This window comes from Diabrotica virgifera, chromosome 1 (genome assembly GCF_917563875.1).
Source record: "Diabrotica virgifera virgifera chromosome 1, PGI_DIABVI_V3a".
Classification (NCBI taxonomy): Eukaryota; Metazoa; Arthropoda; class Insecta; order Coleoptera; family Chrysomelidae; genus Diabrotica; species Diabrotica virgifera.
In genome coordinates, this window is record NC_065443.1 from 52,313,101 (window position 1) to 52,325,346 (window position 12,246).

General features: G+C 32.1%; 1 protein-coding gene across 1 annotated transcript in view; it reads right to left on the reverse strand.

Annotated features, from left to right (window-relative positions):
- LOC114325531 (prosaposin) overlaps positions 1 to 12,246 on the reverse strand; it is a 143,819-nt gene that overhangs the window by 128,518 nt on the left and 3,055 nt on the right. The window lies entirely within an intron of this gene.

Genomic DNA, 12,246 nt, shown 5'->3' on the forward strand with positions numbered 1-12,246 from the left:
CATGGTTGATTTGAGTCACTTATGAATATTTGGATGTAAAGCTTATGCTCATGTACCTAAGAATTTTAGAGGTAAATTTGATGTTAAATCTAAAGCCATGATTATGGTAGGGTATTGCGAACATACTAAACTAAAGGCTATAGATTAGCTGACCTCAATTGTAGAGGAAAAGTAGAAAAATGCAGAGATGTTGTATTTTTTGAACACGTAATGTATGGAAAGAATTCTATTTCAACTCAACCTGAGGTTATAATAGAATCAACACCTCTTATTGAGGAATTTAAACAAAATGTTGGTGATGAGTCTGTAATTGATGAATCATTTACTATCACTCATGATTATTCAATTGATACTGAAAATCAGGAGTCAATTGATGTTACACCTTTCTCTGATTCGGATGTAGATTGTACTGATCATTCGATTGATAGGAAAAGGTCATTCAGGGAGAGACGTTCACCCGATTGGTTAACAGATTATGTTACCTAACAGTTAGTTTGTTCTGATGACAAACCTGTTGTTCATCAGAGACTAAAGAATTTTTTTGTAGTCATATTTTTTTATATATTGGATCTTATGTATTTAATGTGTATGTAGTTCATTTGTTTATGTTAAATTCAATATGTTTAATTTCATAATGTTCTCACTTTACAGTTTAAGGAAGAGTGTTGGAAAAAATAATTATTATTAATATGTAAACTGTAAGTTTAAGCATAGTTTTAAGTTCATGTACACTATGTCATTGTGTCCTGACAGTAGTTAGCTAATTATATTAATTTGTCATGTAGAAGTTTTTCATTAACTTAAAAAGCACCATTTAATGATTTTATTCTATATATTAAAATAAAATCCTAATAATACTTGTATGTGTTTACAACAAATACAAATAATATCGTGTTACTTATTTTGAAAGCACTTGTCCTACTTTGTCAATTAAAAAGACTGATAAAATTAAAAAAGGGTATTAGATCTGATATTATTTACAGAAGGTTGTTTTTATTGATTTAAATAAACTTGATTGCAACAAAATAATCAATAAAAACGGTAAAATAATCACAACCATCATGATGGACTGATAAAATTAATTTACATAGATAGGAGAAATATAATATCTAAGAAAAATTTATTCAAATAACAAATATCTAAGGAGCAGACTTTTGATTAGATGTTATTTGTTATAAGTTCATCTGCATATCAATACATACTTTTTAATGATATCAATAATCGCAACTTCTATAAAAAATAAGAATTTAATTAATGATGTCCTAGATTTTCCCTCCTTTCTTTCTAATAGATGTGGTAGACAGAAACAAAAAAATATATGCATGTGATTATTTCTGGAAAAATCTAACATATTGCATCATCCAATTACATTCATATATTCAGAATCATTCAATAATTCAGAAATTTTATTGGTTAGCATTTAAAATAGGTCCTCCACCTATCAACCAAAGGACAAAGAAAAGAGATGAAAGAACTAATAAAAACGAAACACATCGAGAAATAAACATGGGCAGACTAAGGGCATCTCTATTTTCTAAAGGTGACGAGTGACGATAATGAACCACCAACACCTGAAGTTACGACAAATGAAGAAATAAACATCGAGGAGGAAGAAGTAAAGATAGCATTAAGAAAATTAAAAAAAAAAAAGAAAATCACCAGGAGAGGACAGAATATCAAACAAACTCCTAAAGTACAGAGGACAAGATCTGACCAAACAACAACTATTAAAACTAATCCAAAAAAATAATAGAACAAAGCAGAATACCACAAGAATGAATATCAACGATTTTAATACCTCTCTTCGAAAAGGGAGAAAAATCAGACCCGGAGAATTACAGAGGAATTAACTTATTAAGCACAACGTTAAAATTAACAACCAAAGTGATAACAATCAAACTGAATAAAATTATAACATTAGCATAGGAACAACAAGGATTTAGGTTGGAAAGATCATGCACCAAGGCTATATTATTTATAATAAGGCAAGTTCCAGTTCATGTTTACGTTTCATGGATCTTAAGAAGGCATTTAAAATTAAGGCAAGGTCAAATTAAAAAAAAAATCCTTTATAAAAGGAATAAATATTTAAAATCCCTAAAAGGGCTAGATCACAGAACAAGTTTTTTTTACGATTGGTTTACCAATCATCATCAGTGCTTACGTGAAATTTACATGCTATTATCAAAATATATATCTTGGTGGTTAGCATGTAAATTTCACGTAAGCACTAATGACGATTGGCAAACCAATCGAAAACTAGTTCTGTGATGTAGCCCCTTTTTAGGGATTTTAAATATATACTTTTTATAAAGGATTTTATTGTTTTTTGTATTACATGGTATACAGCCAACTACAGGAAAACTTGTTCTTTGTGAATTGTCAAATTAAAGGATGTTATCCATTTGTTGTACTCAAGAGAGGTACCTCTAGGAATAATAAAAACGATCGAAAATATCTGCAGAACAACACAATAAAAGTAAAAGTAGAAGATGAATTAACTGACTCAATTGAAGGTGGCAATGGGATAAGACAGAAGGATTCCTGAGTCCTGTGTTGTTCAAACTGATCATGTGATTGTGATCATGAGAAAAGTAATAAAAAAGTAAGAATTGAAAAAGGATACCAAATGGGAGAAAAACAACTTAATATTCTTCTATTAGACGCTCCAATACTTATCTCTCGAAGTGAAGATGATTTACAATATATGCTACACCAATTTAAAATAACCGCAAGAAAATTTAACTTGTTAATTTACTCAAAAAAAAAAAAACAAAATACGTGGTTATACCAGCAAATTCAATAAGATGTAAATTAGAGATGGAAGGTCAGATAATAGAAAAAGTGATGGAGTTTAAATATCTATATAGGCATCACGCTATCTAGCTACGGAAAGCTCAAAACAAAAACGTAAGATCAAGTGAATACCTACAGAAAACAGAGCTGAATGAAACAATATGGAGAAATATAAATATCATAAAAGAAATGAAAGGCAGAATTTACAAAACAGTCATCAGACCAGGCAGAAACACGACCTGACACAGTGAGGACAAAAAGATAAAATACAAAATAATAGACTATAAACCTTATCTATAGACTAATACAACCTGTGACTAATATATAGGCTATTTACCCTGACTCATAAGTTTAAAATTTCAAATATTTAAAAACAAGTAGCTATTAATCACACTGTATTTAATTATTCAAGAATATATATATTTAATGCAAGAACAGATAAGGCAGAACCAATGGAAATTTTCCAGGCTAGACCAGTTAAGGCACTACAAAGAGTACAAGACCAATATCTAGTATAAGGAGACCTTTGAAATTATATGTACAGTAGTTCCAGATATCCAGACAGAAAAACAATCAAAATATGCATAAAGTGTGAGAATTTTATATTCCTAGTTAGATCACGGGGAATCAGAGACAGTTTGTGTACATTATACAAACAGTATGTATTGGGACCATGCGTTCGGCAAAGCGACACCTGGTTTCTACGCTCATCTCAGCAACATTATTCGCACTTTTAATAATTATATTGGCCAATTATATTAGTCCTGGTTACTGGATAATTGTCAAGGCCACAGTCCAAAAAAAATAATAGGAAGAAAAAATAAGATTCAGGTTATGTTATTAAAACGTAAACAATTGTATGTAGTAAATAAAATTAGTTATTAAAATGCAGTACTGCAAGCAAAATACAATTAATTAAATTTACCTTTATATAATAATTGCATATCATATCAATATTGTGGAGCAATATATAATTTTTCTTCTTCATTGACAGTAGATATGAAATATACGTCAATTTGACAATTTCAATTGATAATGAATTATTTAAGAAAGTTACAATATTTCTCCGCTATTCTCGCACGATCGTTTCTCGTATCCCCTCCAAGTATTTGCACACCGCGAATAGTCGGTTCGCTAAACTCAGACACAACTGGCTAGTGATTTTAGTCGGTAATTTTTTTGTTTTTGGCCAATTTTACCAAAATTGGCAAAATTACTAACTATTTAGTAATTATTAACTATTTAGTAATTATTTTTTTTGCCAATTTTACCAAATTGGCAAAATTACTTACTAAAATCACTAGCCAGTTGTGTCTGAGTTTAGCGAACCGACTATAGTTGTTATTTACTCTGTTAGTATCAATCAGTAGAATGTATTTTGTAGTAATTTTTTTTATTTTTGTTTATCAACGGGCAATCAGCCAATTAAAATACAGTATAAACATTAATCACAGGAGATTTATACCCTAACCTAAATTTAAAAATTTTAATCATACAAACTAGGAACATTAAATAACAATGTTGTTCTGAAGCTATTTCTTTGTGGCATTTTTATAATCAACTATTTCCAATTTTTCCAATGGGAAATAAGCCACAATTTTACCAAAAAAATGATTTTATTAACGTTTCGACGCCCAAGTCGGGTGTCGTTGTCAAAATATAAAATAATACTAAATTAAACAAAAATGTGGTTGCTTAGTAAAAAATTCTTCTAATAATTTATTTAATCTGACTCATTTATATCGGCAATACATGTCTGAATTGCAGATATAAATGAGTCAGATTAAATAAATTATTAGAAGAAGTTTTTACTAAGCAACAACATTTTTGTTTAATTTAGTATTATTTTGTATTTTGACAAAGACATCCGACTTGGGCGTCGAAACGTTAATAAAATCATTTTTTTTGGTAAAATTGTGGCTTATCTCCCATTGAAAATAGTTGATTAAATAACAAACATTAACAAAAAATGTACAAAACACAAGGATATCAAGTTATCACACACAGTTTTTAAGCTGAGCTTTAAATTCATTTGGAAAACTATAACAATCTAAACCTTCCGAATATTGGTTGGCAAACCTAGGTGTTCTGGACATAAAGGAGTTGTGCCCGTAGTTAGTGCGATGGGGTCTAATGTAAAAAGGTTGATCTAGCCTCGTTTGTCTACTGGGAACAAGGAGGCTAATTTTCTCCAATAGTTGAGGACCAAAATTATTAGAGTGTAGTATATTATAAAACATTGTGAGATCCTTATGCATGTGTCGGATTTGGAGAGAGGTTATGTTGAGAGACTTTTCTATATGTATTAGAATAATTAATTTCATCAACCCTCTGGTTTTGTTTAAATGCAACAAATCTTAAGAACTTGTGCTGAACTCTCTCAATAGCTTGAACATGGATGTTATAGTGTGGAGACCAAACACATGAACAGTAACCTAGGTGAGGTCTCAAAAGTGTACAATACAATATTTTTATGGATGGGATATTTAGAAAATCTTTAGCACAACGTTTGATAAACCCTAAAAGTTAAAGTGATTTTGAGACAATAGATGAGATATGGGGGATGTAGGATAAGCTGGAATCAAGCACAACACCTAGGTCTTTTATCTGAGATAGGTACAGAGTCTAAAGGACAATCCTTATAGATATGATTTGTAGGAGTTCTATTTCGACCAAAAACCATTAAGTGACACTTTTTAACATTAAGTTCCATTCCGTTGCTATCACACCAATAGCTCAACCGATCCAAGTCAGATTGTAATTTTTGATAGTCACCATCAGTCTCGATTTTCAAATATAATTTTAAATCGTCAGCAAACATTAGGAAAAAAGCAAAGTGAAAACGGGCACCCTAAAAAATGGGTCATTTTTGATGTCGCATATCTCCTAAACCTGTTGTCCGATTTAAGTGATTTTTCGACAATGTTATAGCTTTATTCTTTATCAATATCCCTGTAATAATATTTTTGCTAAACAGGTAAATTTTCATTGTATACCGGGTGTACGAATCAAACTGTGTTTTTTTCTCAAAGTTCGCAACACCCTGTGGAATATTCTAGCATTTATAAAATACTCAAATTAAAACCTAACTATAGCCTCAGGTTTTCTTAACATTCTCTTTTTTGATTCATTCGCTTATGTTGGATAATACAGAAGGTATGTACTTTAACAACTAGTCATGTTTCTCATCAGTATAGGTTGTTTGCAAATAAGTGTTAAGGGGCAACTCTGCATGATAAAATAATGACTGTTTGCTTTATAAACTTATGTCCGCAAATGCTTCGTTTACGAGATACGGGATGTTGAATTTTCTTTTACAAACTGACGATTTATTTTATTGCCCTAAAACCGGTTGAGATATGCAAATGAAATTTGGTAGATTTTAAGAGATAGTTATTTCGAATTTTTTGACTTGCAATTAAGAATTTTATATTCATTATTGGCGTGCATACGGGTAATATGACCGATCATATTACCCGTATGCACGTCAATGGTGAATATAAAATTCTTAATTGTATGTCAAAAAATGTGCAATAACTACGTCTTAAAACCCACCAAATTTCATTTGCATATCTCAACCGGTTTTAAAGCAATAAATAAATCTTCAGCTTATAAGAAACAATTCAACGTCCTGTATCTCGGAAACGAAGCATTTACGGACATACGATTATAAAGCACACTGTCATTATTTTTTAATGCAGAACTACTCCTTAAAGTTTGTCGCACTTGTTTAGAAACACCCTGTACTGAAAAATAACATGGCTAGTTGTTAAAGTACCTAACTTTTGTATTATCCAACGTAAGCGAATGAATCAAAAAACAGAATGTTAAGAAAGCCTGAGGCTATAGTTAGGTTTTAATTTCAGTAGTTTATAAATGCTAGGATATTCCACAGGGTGTTGCGAACTTTGAGAAAAAAACACAGTTTGATTCGTACACCCTGTATACAATGACAATTTACATTTTTAGCAAAAATATTATTACAGGGATATTAATAAAGAATAAGGCTATAACATATTTAAAAAATCATTTAAATCGGACAACAGGTTTAGGAGATATGCGACCTCAAAAATTACCCTTTTTTTAGGGTGCCTGTTTTCTATGACACGCAGTGTAGATATTGAATAGAAGGGGTCCCAGATGTGACCCTTGTGGCACTTCTGAAGGTACCTTAATTTCAAACGATTGAAAACCCTGAACACATACTATTTGTATTCTTTCAGATAGGTACGATAATATCCATAATCTAAAAGTTCACCCTGGATACCCAGACCTCTCAACTTATTGATTAAAATCTTGTGATTTACCCGGTCAAACGCCTTTGTAAAGTCTGTGTATACAGCATGGACCTGGAAGACTCCTTCAAGAGATTCCAAAAGGAAGTCGGTAAATGTCAATAAATTAAGTTCAGTGGAGCGGCTAGAGAGAAATCCAAATTGCAGGTCGATAAAACAGCCTTTTAAACTTGCTGACAAATAGTCACATACAAGGCTCTCAAAAACTTGGAATACAACTCAGAATGCTAATCGGACGATAATTGTTCACTTGAGACTTATCTCCAGATTTTAGTATTGGGGTAATAAAGCTAGTTTTCCAGTAGGCTGGGAACATCCCTGTCTTTAATGACAGGTTAAAGATGTGAAAAAGAGGTCTAGAAAGTAAAGAGTTTAAGTGATTAAGAAAAGAAGGTGGAAGACCATCTGGACCTGGTCCCTTGTTGCTATCCAAAATGAAAAGTTTTTCATTAATAGACGAAATAGAAATGCCAAATTGAGATATAGTATATTGTGATAAGTTGATGTCACCAGAAACTAAAATATTATCCTGCAAAACACAATCTCTATCACTATAAGTTTTTGAAAAATATTCAGCAAACAAATTAACAATTTGTGTAGTACCACTAGAACCAGTGATATTATTATAGTGTACAACTGATGGTATATTAGGCTTGTTATTTTTATTACTAACAAATTTCCAAAAATTTCTAATATTATCCCTGAGAGATGATTCAGTTAATGCAATGTAATCATGATAACATTGTTGTTTTAAGTGTTTACATTGAGCCCTTAATGCAGAAAACTGATTAAAGAAAGTGGGGGATTTAGTTCTCAGATATTCTTTGTGAACTTTCTTTTTCTGAATAATTGTAACTTTGAGATCTGGAGAAAACCACATCGGAAATTTTTTTGCTGAATACTTTTAAACAGGAACATAAAGATCAATTGTTAAGTATATAATATCGTAAAAAATACTGATCATATCATCAAGAGACTTATTTTTGAACAAATTAATCCCAATTAAATTGAGAAAGAAAACTTGTAACATCTAAGACGTTCATCGCATGGAAATCTCTATAAAAAGTGTCACCAGTCAGTCCAGGGTTGTTAACACATGATTCACACTTCGGTCAGGTTGTTCACTTCATGGTGGAAAATAAGCAGTAGCAATGATGATCTTATTGCATCCAACTTCAATTTTAACAAACAAATGTTCAACACTGTTACTTGCTAACAAAACTGTGCTAGATATTGTTTTACGGACAGCTATAAGCACCCCACCTCCACGAGAAAAAATGATTGTTGATAAAGATCTATCCTTTTGGTGGATGTTGTAGTCAAACATTTGTAGTTCAGAATTGTTAATGTCACTAGCCAACCATGTTTCATTAAGCACTATAATGTCATATTGTGAGTATGATATATTCTCATAGAGTAGATTGAGTTTTGTTCGCAGACCTCTGATGTTCTGAAAATAAACAGGTATTGACGAAGTGGCTTGAACTTTTAATTCTGTTGATTTTCTAGGTTTTTGGTGAGCAATTTTGGTATACCATTTACATATTTTAGAATAAGGTTTGGTTCACCATTATGCTGCCTTTCTTTAAGTTCTGTTTTCAGAGAATTAACCTCTGCACGTTTCAGCCTAATAAACACTTTTAAGCTTCTATCGAGTCTTCTTTTGTTCCTCAAAATTGAATGAACAATCTCAGGAGACTCAAGGGTTAGGCGTAATGATTGATGTCCATTTTTATTGAGTTTCCCAATTCTGGCTGAGCTCAGTATGTTGACTGGGGAGTCTGACAGACCCAAGAGGATGTCGTTGGCTCTAGATAAATCGTCTTCCTCATTGTTTTGGATTAAATTAAACATCATCAAGTTACATGCTCTCTTTTGCCTCTCAGACACTTCGAACATCACATTATTATGTACCACTGGTGCAGTATTCCCGGAGCCACCCTGTGTAGACGATGAGGTGGTGGAACTTTTAATAATGGAAAGATCCTTTTTAATATCATCAATACATGAAGAAAAACTAGTTCTCATACTCTTAACTTCGTCTGCTATCACACCAACTTGTTTCTCGAGCTCCTCGATTTTCTGGCTGTTGTCAATTTTGACCTCACTTAAGGCATCCTCCAGGGCTCTGTTATCAAGACTTACTGCTGACTTTATTACCAACAAACAATCTCCACAAAGGTAAGGAAAAATGCGTGATGATAACGAGGCAACGAATCTCTGTAGCACTGACACCTGAGCAACTTTTACATAAAACTTTTTTACAAAAAGTCACACGGATAACCAAAAACCTCCCCATTATTCTTAGGTTCTTTAAAAATACATTTGGTAGAACACTTGCAACATTTACCAGACATCTTTGAAAAAGGAACTAGTATTGAGTAGCGACTAAATATAATTATTAATCCTGATCACGGAGTAGTAGCCACTTCATAGAAATTGTTTCCAAAACAAATTAACCTTATCAGCACAGGTTTTAATGTTAATTATATATATATATATATATATATATATATAAAATCAAATAGATGAATATATATATATATATATATATATATATAGATGAATATATATATATATATATATATATATATATATATATATATATATATATATATATATATATATCGGTTTTAAAACGTTCTCCTACGTCTTCCAATGCCTAGTCGCCATTCACTTCGGTCCATCCAAAGGTCTTCATCCAATTCTCTTTCTCTCATTTCTCGATTTATGCCTTCTCTCCAACTCAGGCGGGGTCTTCCTCTTTTTCGTCTACCATGAGGGGTCCACGTTAGGATTTGTTTCGGGAGTCGTTCTTCGGACATTCTTTGTACGTGTCCATACCATCTAAGCTGTTTGGTACTAATGTCATCTACTATTGTGTGTTTCACATTCATTATTTCCCTAATTCTGTTGTTGGTTACCCTTTCTAATCTTGATTTTCCTGCTGAGCGCCTCCAGAAATCCATTTCTGTTGCTTCAAGTTTTCTCTTGTATCTTTCTTTTATTTGCCATACTTCACTGCTGTAAGTGATTATACTCTTAACAATTGTATTGTATATTCTACAAGAATAAAAAACCGCTAAACGCCGTAAAAATGAGTGGCGCATACAATATTCCAGCTACAAAAGATCTGATATGAAAATTACGTGGCGCGAAAATGTATTTTCATTTTGATGCAAAACAAAATTCTAGTTTTATTTTAAAAGATTTTTCCATAATATTTGCTAAAATTGAAGTAAACGCGCCACAAAAGAGTTTCAAAATTCAAACTGTATCAAATTTACTCTTTTGTGGCGCGTTTACTTCAAATTTAGCAAATATTATGGAAAAATCTTTTAAAATAAAACTAGAATTTTGTTTTGCATCAAAATGAAAATACATTTTCGCGCCACGTAATTTTCATATCAGATCTTTTGTAGCTGGAATATTGTATGCGCCACTCATTTTTACGGCGTTTAGCGGTTTTTTATTCTTGTATCAGGAGTTTTTCAAGTTATATACAAATTAAATGTATGAAGTTGAATGCAATTTTTCTCGATTACACGTCAAGCTTTATAAATGGTCACCTTTGTCGCATTATCTCCCAAATGATCTAGTGACCATCGAATGTATACTAGATTTTTTTTCTAGTCGAAATAGAATAAATAAAAATATTGGGATGGCCGGTAAATGAACTCAGATTATCCGTTACAGATCAAATTCAGCGTCGTAACCACTACAACTACATAAACCATTTCGGGAATAATAGTTAATTGGATTATACATTTCTAACTTAAGACTTCTAAACGGCTTAACCGATTTTGATCACTAAACATGAGTTTGAAACGTATTGACAAGTAGTATCTGATGCATCTGAGTTCAAGTATGAAAACTAAAGTTGTTACAGAAATTATTGAGCTTGAACTGTTTTTCCCCATAGGAAATAGATTTGATCATACTTATGAAGCGTATAACTTAAAATTTCTAATTTTCCCGGATATGAGGTAAACAACGTTAGATTAGCCTAGAGTCCTTCTACAAACGCTCAGTTATTGGCGCAATTCGTAGGTTGAAATTTTGAGTAATTGTCAAAAAACCAAAATTTTCAAAGTTTAGTTTTCAATTTTTTGGCTATACTGAGCCGTGTGTACGTCTGAGCTTGATCGCTTAGGCAACGTTTGAAAACCTAACTCAACCCTATTGATGTGGTTTATTTGCGATTTTCCTGTCTCTCCTTGAACCTAAGATATATACGCCCAAAAAATTTGCCATTTTGTATCTACCTAGTTTTGTATCTACAAAAATTACACCGGTTCTGAATCGGCCCTCACACCCTCTTGAAACACAGAAAAAAAATTCAGATCGGTGTAACTTTTCCACATACATACATACATACATACATACATACATACATATGTACATATCCACAAACATTTTCCCATTTTTAAATAAAAATTGAGTTCTAATTCTGAGCTCGCTAACTTTTAAACGGTATAACCGATTTTCAAAATTAAACATGCGTTGGAAAGGTCATGATCTATGCTATCAGAAGCCGCAAAGGCCGAACTTAAGTTTTTGAAATTTTTGGGAGTTTTGGGGACGAGAACGAAAAACAGACCCTAAATAGGAAAAGCCGTAAAATCCACAGCCTTGGACCAAAATGAAGAAGTAATATATGGATCTAGGAGTCTTTTCCTAAACTTTAAGATGGGATTTGGCTCAATTTTCAATTCAGTCAGGTTTAGAAAATCGAAAATTTCGTGTATATAATATATAGTGTCGCATGTAGGGGTTGTGCGCCACTGGCGAGAACTGTCGTTCTCTGGTAATTTTCAAAATTAGATGTGCGTTGGAAAGGTAATGATCAGTACTAGCAGAAGCCGCAAAGGTCAAACTAATATTTTTGAAATTTTTGGTAGTTTTGAGAACGAGAACCTTGGTCGCAATCTCTCCCAAATGATCTAGAACTTACGACACCAGTGATAAGACAATCCGAGTTCATATCCCAGCCATCCTAATAATTATGTAATTATGGCCGGCAAATGAACTCGGATTGCCCAATCAAACTAGCATCGTAACCACTACAAGTACATAAACCATGATTGATTAATAACATTGATTTTTTCGATATAAACTAAATTTCGATAACCAATAAATCGAAAACTATTAATTT